General features: G+C 36.1%; 1 protein-coding gene across 3 annotated transcripts in view; it reads right to left on the bottom strand.

Moving 5' to 3' along the window:
* PLSCR4 (phospholipid scramblase 4) overlaps positions 1-10,511 on the bottom strand; it is a 66,387-nt gene extending 55,876 nt beyond the window's left edge. Inside the window, exon 1 of one of the 3 annotated variants that reach the window (XM_010363395.2) lies at positions 10,287-10,511. The gene's annotated coding sequence lies outside the window, so the exon portion shown is untranslated. The remainder of the gene's footprint in view (positions 1-10,286) is intronic. The other 2 variants (XM_010363396.2, XM_030929221.1) reach the window with 2 other exon arrangements.
* Between the last annotated feature and the right edge of the window lie 2,308 nt (positions 10,512-12,819).

The raw sequence follows: 12,819 nt of genomic DNA, 5'->3' as shown, positions 1-12,819 counted from the left end.
GCAAAATGTTACAACTGCTTTGAAAATCAGTCTGGAAGTTCCTCAAAAGGTTAAACACAGAGCTTCATTATGGTTAATACAATTAACCATAGTAATTTCATTTCTAGTAATTTCATTTCTAGGTATATACCTTAGAGAAATGAAAATAAATGCCTTCACAAACACATGTTCATAACAGCATTACACATAATAGCTAACAAGTAGAAACAACTCAAATATCCATCAACTGGTGAACTGATCAATTTTTAAATATCCCTACAATGAAATATGGCTCAGCCGTACAAAGTAATTTAGTATTGATACATGCTACATCCTGGATGAACCTTGAAAACATGACACTACTAGAAAGAAGTCAGTCACCAAAAAAACCATATAGTGCCTGATTCTACTTATGTGAACTATCCAGAATAGGCAAGTTCATAAAGGTAGAAAGTAGATTTGTGGTTTCAAGAAGATGGGAAATGACTGCTATTGAGCATGGGTTTCTTTTTGGAATTATGAAACTATTCTAACATTAGACTGTGGTGATAGCTTCACAACTCTGAATACACTAAAAATCAATGAACGGTATACTTTGAATGGGTGAATTTTATGGTATGTGAATTATATCTCAACAAAGTCATTACAGAGAAAAAGAAAGCTGGAGTGGTTATATTAATATCTCACAAGTAGATTTCAGAGCAAAGAAAATTACCAGAGATAAGAAGGGCTATCACTTAAAAGTAAGAGACAATTTCTTAACAAGAAACAGCAATCCTAAGTGTGACTGATCCTAACAACGGAGCTTCAAAATACATGAAGCTAAAACTGGCAAAATTTAAACAAATAAAGACAAATCCACAGCTATAGTTGAGGACTTTTACACTCCATTCTTAGAAATCTATAAGAACAAGCAGAGGGAAAATTTGCAATGATACTGGCACAACTAGGCAGCATGATCAACCAACAATGACATTTCTAGGACACCCCACCCAACAGCACTCGAATAAGCATTCTTTTCAACATACAGAACATTCACCCAGACAGACCACATTCTGGCTCATAAAACAAATCTTAAAATATTACAAAATTTAAAATCATACAGCTTGTTCTCTGACCATAACATAATGAGCTAGGAATTACTAACTGAAAGATAATAGGAAATTCTCTAACCTTATAAAAATAAAACAACACATTTCTATGTAATCTAAATCATAACCTGATAAATTAAATTGGGCCTAAAGCTGCCTCTGCAAGTAGCAGACTGCAACCTGATTTGAGGGCGTATTCTTGTAACAAGTAGCTGAGTCTCAGCCAATGACGGTAGCAGAGCTTCAGCCAGTCATGGGCTGTCAACTGATCAGACCATGTCCGTTGAAGGCAAATGCCTCATCACACCATGACCAAATAAAGCAAATACTACGCTGGATCCAATCAACTGATTTATATATGTCACTTCTTTCCTCTGTTTATGAATACTGCCTGCCCATGTTGCTGGGTGGAGCTCTCTGAAACTCTTCTGGTTATCAGTGCTGCCTGATTCATGAATCGTTTTTTGCTCAGATAAACTCTGCTGAATTTGTCTAAAGTTTTTCTTTTAAGAGTTTCACATGAGAAGTCAGATCTTGAAGCAAGCTTCCAGTGATCCCAGGAGCACTGAGTGACCAAGGTAAGGTACCCACCATGCCCAATGTGCTCACTGCTCTTTCTCAGCAACTGGGGTCATGGGTGAGATTTTTTTAAATCTGAGCTTCATGAACTTCTGATTTGAGCTGAGTTTGAGTATTTTTGATCTACACTGGTTTCAAAGTCATGACAAAAACATGACTGGGCCCAGTAGGGAGGCCTCAGGTATTTGACTGGGTCAGACATAAAATAAACTCAGTTCAATAGGTAGGAAAGGTTAATAAAAGACATGGAATCATGGGTTTATCTGGTCAAAGGTTGCTAGAACTTCACCACCTGCAATTGTAGGCAACTTCATGTATAAAAACTAGAGACCCAGAACCTGTGCTTTTCGAGACGAAGGGGAGAACCTTACCAAAAGTAACTTAGAATGGCTAGAGTGGGAAAATTCCTTACAAAGGCAAACAAGTTTATGTCTTTACAGTTGTAATGGCTACAGGGCCCAAGAGTACATATTTTCATACATATTTTAAATCCAAACCAATGGATCCCAAAATAAAGAACCCTATGCCTCAAGATATCTGCCTTTATGGTAAACAGTCATGCGACTGGAAAAGACATTGTCCACTTTTATACCAGCCATCTAATGGATCCACTCCCTTTTGTCTGAATTGTTTCTCCACTAGAGGAAGCTCCCAAAGACTTTAATCCCAAAACAATAACCCATCAGTCTCTCAGAAAGGAAAAGCAAATTCTGTGATGGGGGTTTCAAACCTGAAAAGTTCCTAATTGACACTTGGACCATTTTCTGAAAAAAAAAAAATTGTATGAATTCTTCAAATTCAAAAAAATGTGTAAGAATTTGTTCTCTCTGTTATTTGTATTTCATCCTGCTTCTTCCATGGGAATCTTTCAGTTGACTGAAACCCCTCTTCTCAAGTTCCTGCTAACTATATGCTCTGCCAACTGTATACATCTCTTTCTTGTCATCATGACCCTGACTATGCTCGAAAACTGTTGAACAAAAAAAAAAAAAAAAAAGAAGAAGAAAAGAAAGCAAAACAAAAACTGTTATGTGTGTCATTTATTCTTGAAAACAAAGAAATGAACAGAAAGATAAACCAATCTCTATCTTATATAAGACAAGATTAAAATATTCATGCAGAATTCTGGCACATAAAATGCTATATAGACTAAGCATCCCTAATCCAAAAGTCCAAAATCTGAAATGCTCAAAAATCCAAAACTGTGAGCACCAACATGATGTCACAAGTGAAAGATGATGAGGACACTGTTAACACTGCAAAGTGCCTATAGATGACATGGTGAAAATATGTGATGGGTTTATTGAAGGACTAGAAGAGCATTCATTCATCACAGAATAAGAAATTGTGTCAGTTTGTAAAATCAACAGAGACTTCTAAAACAAAACCATTGTTAATGAGACAGATGACTCCAGAGGAAACATTTTGAAAAGTCATCCATCAGAATGCTTTCTCATTTGTAGAGAAAACACTTGCTGGTCACTTGGCTACTTCTGATATTTCTTCTCACTTAAAATAATAAAATACAGTGAACAATAACCTTGTAATCAAAATACAGCATTGTAGGTAAAGAATGAAAGCCTGCCATTGCTTATTGGCGACTTTCTGATACAGGCATTCTGGAGATACTACTGTGCTGCTTAGCTACCCCAAACACATTGTCTTTTCACTGTATTAACGATACATCCTATTTTTTACTGTTAAGCACTTATTTGTGAGTAATATAAGAAAATGATTACTTATCAGTAGCATAATGAATTTAGAGTCAGGAATGATGGCGATGTCACATAACCACAGATTGTCCACACAGGTGATTGAGATACTGATACCTTTGCTTTCCAATGGTTCAATGTACATAAACATTTCATACCCAACATTATCAAAAATATTGTATAAAATTATCTTGAGGCTATGCGTTTAAAACATAATGGGACATAAATTTCATGTTTACTTGGATCCCATCCTCAAGATAGCTCCTTATGTACATGCATGCCTTGTTTTATTGTGCTTTGCTATACTGTGATTCACAGATATTCCATTTTTTTAAACAAATTGAGGGTTTTTTGGCATCCTTGTATTGAGGAGTCTATCAGTACCATTTTGTAGAACAGCATGTTATCAGTTTGTCTCTTTGTCACATTTTGGTAATTCTCACAATATTTCAGACTCTTTCATTACAATTAATCTGTTATGGTGATCTATGATCAGTGTTATTTGATGTTACTATTGTAATTGTTTTGGGACCCCATGAACCATGCCTATATAAGATGGTGAACTTAATAAATGTTGTTGTGACTGCTCCACAGAGCAACTATTCTCCCATCTCTCTCCCTATACTAGGACCTCCCTATTCCCTGAGACACAACAATATTGAAATTAGGCCAGTTAATAAGCCTACAAATGCCTCTAAGTACTCAAGTGAAAAGAAGGTTCGTGCATCTCGCACTTTAAGTCAAAAAGCTGGAAAAGATTAAGTTTAATGAGGAAGGCATGTTGAAAGCAAAGACAGGCCAAAAGCTAGGCCTTGATTCCTCTGATGAATCTAGGCAATGTAAATTGAAAACGTTCTAAGAAAGATTCACCATTTTAGATACCATTAAGAACTTTTGTTATTCATGAGAGGAAGTCAAAATATAAATATTAACAGGAGCTTGGAAGAAGTTGATTCCAACCCTCCTGGATGATTTTGCGTGATTCAAGTCTTCAATGGATGAAGTACCTGCAGATGTGAGAGAAATAGCAAGCGAACTAAGAATTAGAAGTGAAGCATGAAGATGTTACTGAATTGTTGCAGTCTCACGATGAAGCTTTAAAAGATCATTGCTTCTGTGGATAAGGAAGAAAATGGAAGCCATTTCTCAGGTGATTTTAATATATCCCCTCCCCTCCTGGCCCCAACACACACACCTCCAGTTATAGATCTATGAAATTTAACCCCATTCAGATAAAAACCTATCTGCCGTAGGAATCATAATACATTCAATCAGATGTTCAATTTACCAACATAAGACATATCTATTTTTTTCTCAAATCTCATTTGTAAACCCAAGTAAATTTCCTCTATACCAAATTCAAAATAAATTCAAAATATGCCATATAATATTTTTAAGTGATGCATTCTCATTTTCACAGAAGGAATGCACAATGAAAATAGTAGTAATTGTAAACTACATAAATATCAAGCACAATTGTTAAGTAAACATATTATAGTAAAACATTATGATAAAATCATGTTCCTTTAAATATATAGTAACAAACAGTTTTGTAAAAATCATTAAATAGTTACATTCAAATGTTACACATATAATCTGGATAATTATAATGATAGCAATGTTTTTAAAAGTATGGAAAATCTGGAGAAAATATGCTAAGATATCAACATTTCCTCTTTAAATTTTCTACAATAAACGTATAATAGATTATATAAACTGAGTTTTTAAAATAATTGTAAAAGCCTGACAATGTACTCTCTTGTAGTGAATCTGTAACTAAAAAGACATGCATGTTCATCAAAAATAAAATTTTATGCACACCTTTCCAAGTACGATCCTCTTTACAGACTTTAAGCCAAATTTCTTGGCTCCTATGGTGGACTGTGTTGATTACTTTTATGGGTTTCTTGGCTACAGGGAACTGGGTAGTTCAGTGGGCTCAACATCAGTGGATTAAAGTCCAATGACTGAAGGATTCAGTCATTTCTGTAGACATCTTGTAAACTTAATAAGTTGCTGTCACATGGGCTGGAATTAGAGAAACTACTTGCAGGCTTGCACAAAAGATAAACCTAGGTCCATGTTGATAAAATATGCTGCAGCAAGAATATCCCACAACTACACAGTCTCTTCATTATAATTACATGTTAACACATATGTATTTAATTGTATCTTTGCATAAAATCAATTCTAGAAGAAACTTAGGGAGTGATTAATTTTCAACAAATTAAAAGGGCAAAACCTAAGATTTTATAGTGTTTTTATAACCTACATCAATATATTTATTATTTTATTAACATCATGACTCCTTCAAAAGAAAACATGTATGGTAGAATATTTCATTCTCTGTAGCAAATGTGAAGGATCTTGGAGGTTAGCTATTTGGCTTTAATATAAAATAAAAGATGAGATTAAATGAAAGCAAAGTGATAGCCACAGTCCATACATAACCTTTATTAAACATATTAATTTGGTTCAAATTGTTTAAAGAGAATATCAGGTGTCTCCTTTTTAGCTTTCAAGAAGGAAATGTTTTTGTTACTTAGAGTACAAAAATATCCGAACAATATTCTCATGATGTTTATACAAGACATTAAGAAAACATTACCATGCCAACTATGATTACCAATAACGCCTCATTGTGTCACTTTACAGCTAGTCTTTTAGTATTTAAAACTGTAGTAAAACAAGATGTCATGTTGCATACAGTTAAGTCATTTCGATAAGAAACTTTACATTTATGAAAACAGACTTTTAAAAAAATAGATGTTACGTGCAAACAAACACAAATATAATTCAAGGAGCCAGCAGTGCATAAATTTACACAATATATTTATACAAAAAAAACCCCACCTACTCCAATTCCCATTTCCCATTTCAAAAGGCAACCACAGACATTAGATTTTTTTTTGTCTTCCAAGAGATTTTCTAAGCATATATAAAGTAATATACATAGTTTTTATACAAATGGCAATCAACTATATACTTTTCTGTGTCTTTTTATTTTCATTTATTAAAATGTCTTGATGTTAATTACATTTCAGTCCATATAACCTTATTCTTTTAATGGCTGCAACATAATGCATTTAACTGGTTGCTTAATGACAAAAAACTTAAATCGTTTCCAAATTTAGGCTATTATCAAAAATGCTGAAAAAAACATTTTCTTACTGTGTATCTGTGCATTAAATTATTGAAAAGAGAATTGATGGATCAAAGTTTTGTACATTTTTAAAGATACTATCCAATTGCACTCTAAAGAATTTGAATCAATTTAGACCCCAGACACAAAGTTGCATTCCTAACACAGCATTTTATCAACATTTTTGTAGTTGTCAATCTGATATATATATAAAAAAAAAATTGGTTTTATTTTCCATATATCTTATAAGATTATAATGAGGAGGCTGAGCCACTTTTATTATTTGTTTGAAAGCAATTTGCAACTCTATTTCTGTGAACTGCCTGTTTGTCATTTGTTCATTTCTGTTAGCTTTTTATTTCTGTCTTCTTTATATGAAAGGTATTAAAATTTTATATTAAAATTATCCTTTGAAAACTTACCGTTTGTCTTCACTGCATTTTTGCCACGCAATTTTATTTTTGAGACCAGGTCTCTTTCTGTTGCCCATGCTGTAGTGCAGTGGCATGATCATGGCTCACTGCAGCCTTGACCTCTCAGGCTCAATCAATTGTTCTGCCTCAGCCTCCTGAGCAGCTGGGACTACAGGTGAGTGCCACCATGCCTGGCTAATTTTTAAATTTTTTTAGAGGTGGGGTTTCGCCATGTTTCCCAGGCTACTCTCAAACTCCTGGGCTAAAGCAATCTGCCCACTCCTGCCTCTCAAAGTACTGTGATGATGGGCATGAGCCACTGCCACCCAGCCTTATCATGCAATTAAAAACAAATTTTTTTTGCAGTCCATTTTAGATGTTTTCCTTCTTAAGGACTAGCATATCTATTTCTTTCATACTGAAGGACGAGCACTATAAAAATGAATTTTAGTACAATGCTGGTGAACATATGAGTATGAACATTCCTGTATTTTTTTGTTTATGAAAGTTAACTTGTTGTGAAATCTCTCAGGCAAAATTCTTCACTGCTGTGCTTGCAATAAACATCATAAACATCAATACTAGGGAAGGAGAAAAAGGAAGGGGACTTTAAAGGAAGCAGCTGAAAGAGGACACTTATAAAAGAAAAAAATGAGACAATATGAAAGGTTTTGTGAAATATATTTCTTCTGTAGTAAATGACAATTAATATATTCAAGAAGGCAATAGTCTGTATAAATTACCAATCACTATCAATTTTTTCTTATACACATGCATACATTATAGAAGTGTGTAATACAACATCCCTACTCATAATATAATTCAGCCTATATTCCAAATTATTTACAAAAATATTTACTACACACACACACACACACACACACACACACACACACACACACACACACACACAGTGTTTCAACTTGTTCTTTGTTTCATTTTGTGTTTTAAATTTAACTTATGTTTTGGACATATTCCAAGTTAGAACATTTAGAGCTACAATGTTTTAAACTGTATATTATTCTACCTTTGAAGATACCATACATTATGTAACCAATTCCCAATAAATGGCTACAGTTGTATCCATGTTTTCTACATTGTAAATAATCCTACTTTAAACATCTTTGACAGACATTTTTATTTGTACACCTGGGAGCATGTTTTGATGGAAAAATTCCAGTAAGTAAATGAACATTTGTAAATTTGAACAGCTTTAATCCTAAAAACAGTTTCACCAATTCACATTTCCACTAAAAGTTTGTAAAATTATATTTTCCTCATTGCATTTTCAACAACACCTAAAGTTATCAGACTTTCAAAATTTGTAAAATTAATGCAAAAATTGATGTCTTACTTTATATATGTTTTGGATAATTAGTGTGGCTAACAGTATTCACTCTGCTTATTATTTGCTTATTATTTCTTTTGCTTTGAGTTGACTCATTTTATCCTTAACTGGGTCATTGATTTTGAAGGTCATTAATAAATTTTCTAGGTATATTAGCAAAATTATCTTTTTTTTTCTATTAACAACGTCCCTAGTTTGTATCTTTTTTGGGGAATGGAGATGTTAATAAAAATCATGTCCCTAAATGGGTCTAGGTTTTTGTATTATGCTTAGAAATGCTTTTCCCGCATCCAATGTGCACAAATACCTATTCGGGCTTTCTTTTTTCCTTTTTAGATTGCATATATTTAGATTTAAACTAGTAAGCCATCTAGACTACATTTGTCTGTTAATAGTGAGGAAAAGTTCCAGTTTTATTATCAGGTTTCCCAAATAAATTCCTGTTTGTCCAAGCACATTCAATTAAATGTTATTTCTTCTTCCCTCCCACTGATTTAAAATGTAAGCTTATCAAATCCCAGCTTTCCTTTTATTCTTCCATGTCTCTTCAGTTTCATTTACACATCTGGTAGTAGGTCTATTGCAGTGACTTTTAATCACCACAGTTTTATAACACCCTTTATTATATGAAAAAGTCTCCACTATATATATGTGAATATGTATAATATTAAATGTTAAGATTATATATAATATATACAATAATTATATATTTTGTATATTATTATTTGTAATATACATAACATTAATATGTTTGTTCTTTCACATGAGCTAAACAGTACAGTTAAAAACAGTAACAAAAACATTCAGTTAGGATTCTACTTATACGTTGTTTTAGAGAAATGATATCTGTACCCAGAAAAATGTTATGTACTTTATAGGATTCTCATGCATACCTTTTTATATCTTCTTAAAAATAATTTCTCAATTCTGTTATTTCATGCCAAACTGAATTTTACTTTGTTTTACTGTATTATCTAGTTTATGTATAAACATCAATTGATTTCTAGAAATTAAGTATGATGCAGTTGGAAACTTTGATAAATTCACTTATGCTTCCCATCAAATTTCAGTGTTTCCTATGGACATTAAGGTATCCACTCACATCGTGCATAAAGTGATTATACGTCCCCTACCCGTTGTCACTCGCCTACAGAATTCACAACCATGTCACAGAGTGTAATGATTAGCATTCTTGTCTTTTTTACATTTAATGGAAATGCCGCTAGTATTTCACAGCTAACCATGAGGGCAGATAGACAGATGGAGGTTGTCTTGTATTACTATTACAGGAGAATGCAATTAAATTAGGAAATCTACTCCCGTTTAAGTAGTATCAAGTTTGGTGCACTATATCTTCATGTACTTATTTTGGTGGCTCCATTTTAAATGCAATATAAAATTAAAAACTAAATTGCAGATCCTAAGGGAAGATAAACAAGGCCACAAAATAAAAGAAAATTCTGTCTTTAAATATGAACGTTTTATTTCTAAAAACAAATCAACCACAGCCCCAAATCGCCCGTTTGCCCGAATTGACAATATGAGAGACGGATTTTCTCCTGTCACCGCCTCCACTCGCCGAGCACGTAGAGAAGTTACCATAAAGCGTTTTTACCTGCGAGTGGCCTGGCCTGAGTTCGTGAGCGCCAAGCCGTAGAAACGCCCGTTAGAGACCCAAGAGAAACCCAATCAAGCGAGATCTGTCACGCAGACCGAAACGAAAGGGCCGCCCCCGTGAAGTGCTGCCAGGACCCCCATCCCTGGGCAAGAAACTGCTCGTTCCCAAACCTGCTGCGTCTCCACCGCAGATGCACGCCCGACACCACGAAACTTCTGCAACCACCTGAGGATGCGACGCGAGCGCAGTGTCTGGGAACCGCCAGCGCAGTACGCCGCGCGACCCCCGCGCCTGCCCGCAGGCACCGCGATCTCGGGCCTCCCCTTACGACAACCTCGGCCCCGCAGCCCGGGCGCCCGCGCCACCCAGTCCTGCTCTGCGCCCGCCTGTCCAGCCCCACTCACCGCCTGCCCCGCAGAATGCTGGGCACCGGCGACGCCAGACGCGGGGTCTAGTTGTATTGGCAGAGGAAAGGGAAAGAAGAGGAGGCAGGGCAGGGAGACGGAAGAGGATTTTTCAAGTTATAAACAAAGTAAACGCGCGGAGGGGAGGGCAAGGCGCGGGGTCCGGGGGCGGGTCCGGCTCGCCTGGACCCTCCTTCCCCGCGCGCGGCCGCCCCGTCTGGGACCCCGCCCCGCGCTGGGAGAGCCGCCAGCCCGCGGGGGCGTCTTCCTGGAGGGGGTGGGGCACCCTGAAGTCCGCTGAAACCTAAGAGCCGAGGAGGAGGAAGAAATGAGGAAAACAAGTTGTCACTACTCTAATAAGAGGTGAAAGAAAAGATAAAAGCCAGCCCACGGTCACTTGCTATCAGAGGGGCAGGTTGCAGGGCCTGGGAAAAGGAGCTTTGTTCATAGATTACTGCGCCTAGAAAGAAAATGAAGAAACCCCTCTTTCTCAAGAGCCTTTTTGATTTGCATTTGCGCCCATCCCCAGGTCCTCGGCTTGGTGATTTAGCCTTGGCAATGCCGTGCTGGCTGGAAACACTTGGGCATGGGGCCCAGGGATTCTGTTTTCTTTTCCACAGAATTGGGGGAGGCCAATTTGATCTTGGAGGGAAGGTGGGAGAGATGCCAAGAAAGGGGAAAGGGAGCAGGTTGCCCATGTTTTCTGACACTGGGAGAAAAATGTCATTTGTTTATTACTATTAGGCACAAATACTTCTTTCAAACCAATGGGATTCAGTTCTGTGGTGGTGCTTGGAGAGAAGCACAATACACTGACGGGAAGTGGGAGAACCTGAAGGTCGTCTGACCTTATAAAGAATCAGAACTGGACAGAAGTAAGTTTGATTAAGCTCTGAGGAGTACTTGGCAGAACCCCATTGGGGGAGAGGGTTGGATAGGGGAAGGGATGTGGGAGTGGAGTTCTAGCATTTTCCATTTTCCTTTATATGTGTGTTATTTGTTACTATTCCTGTGAGAATAGATTTAAAAATTCATACTGTTTTTCTCAGGAATAATTGCACAGAACATTTCTCAAATGCAGACATAGTATTTTATTGAAAGCATAAAACAAAGAAACTGGTGGTGAAACTAAATTATAACAGCATGTGTTACCTTCGTTTTAAATTTATGAAAGAGGCCAAGTAATTGAGCTTACGAATGTAAACATCCATAGTGGCCACATGAAAGATGCCAAAAATTTCAAGAGCAAAACATGTCTTGTGAAACATTTTGCTTTGAGGCATTAAAATAAAATCAAGTATGTCATACACCCCAAATCACAACTTTCGAGGGGAAGAAGAAGTAATCAATTTCCTGTCTTTCTGAAATTTCCTGATCTGATGACTTTCCAACCTGGACATTTCCAGGGATGACAAATTCTCTACTTTTTATACTAATACCATTTTAGTTGCTCTGTTGCTCCAAGCTGTATTTCTTCATGTTATTTCCTTTTCACTGGTGGTTCTTATGTTACCACAGTCTACTTACAGTTAATAATGTACCACTTCACGTAAAGTTAAGAAATTTACAACTACTTTACAGTTCCTCAATTATATGTGCAAATGCTGTCAGATTTTACATACCCATTAATTATAGACTACACAACACAATGTTTTAAGTTTTGCTTAGTGTGTTGTCTTTTACAGAAATTAAAAGAAGAAGAAAATAGCTTTTCTATATTTCCACATACACACAATTTCCTGGGCTCCTCGTTTTTTTCTTGCAGATCTTAGTTTCACCTATTATCACTTACCTTCAGGCTAGAGACTTCCCTATAGTATTTCTTGTTAGTTTTGAGACAGGGTCTCACTCTGGTTGCCGAGGCTGGAGTACGGTGGCACAACCTCAGTCCACTGCAGGCTTGACCTCCTGGCCTCAGGTGATTCTTCCACCTCAGCATCCCAAGTAGGTGAGATTACAGGCTCACACCACCATGCCCAGCTAATTTTTTTTTTTTTCTTTTTTTGAGAGACAAGATTTGGCTATGTTACCTGGACTGGTCTAAAACTCCTAGATTCAAGCAATCTGCCTGCCTTGACCTCCCAAAATGCTGGGATTACAGGTGTGAGCCACTATACCTAGTCCCTTTAGTATTTCTTGTAGTGCAGAACAGCTACAGACAAATTCTTTTTAGATTTTTTAAATCTAAAAATGTTTTTATTTTGTATGAATTTTGTAATGGTATTTTTACTGGTTATAGAATTCTGGGTGTACAGATTTTTTTATTTTATTCCCCAACAATTTTGACCTCCATTTTTATCTGACAGAATGCATATTATTGATTTTAAGAGTAACTTTTATCATTGGTTTCCTGCAGTTAGTCTATGATGTATGGTTCTTTTTGTATTTATTCTGCTGTGGTTTTCTGAGCTTCATAGATACAGAAGTAGATATTATTCACAAAATCTGAAAAACTTTCAGTCATTATTTCTTTACTGCACCGTCCCCATTTCTCTCTCGTCTCCTTCTGGAAATTCAGTTCAATTAGTTGTAT

Source organism: Rhinopithecus roxellana, chromosome 1 (genome assembly GCF_007565055.1).
Source record: "Rhinopithecus roxellana isolate Shanxi Qingling chromosome 1, ASM756505v1, whole genome shotgun sequence".
NCBI lineage: Eukaryota > Metazoa > Chordata > Mammalia > Primates > Cercopithecidae > Rhinopithecus > Rhinopithecus roxellana.
Note: the sequence above shows the minus strand (reverse complement) of the source record. Positions and strands in the feature narration are given on the sequence as shown.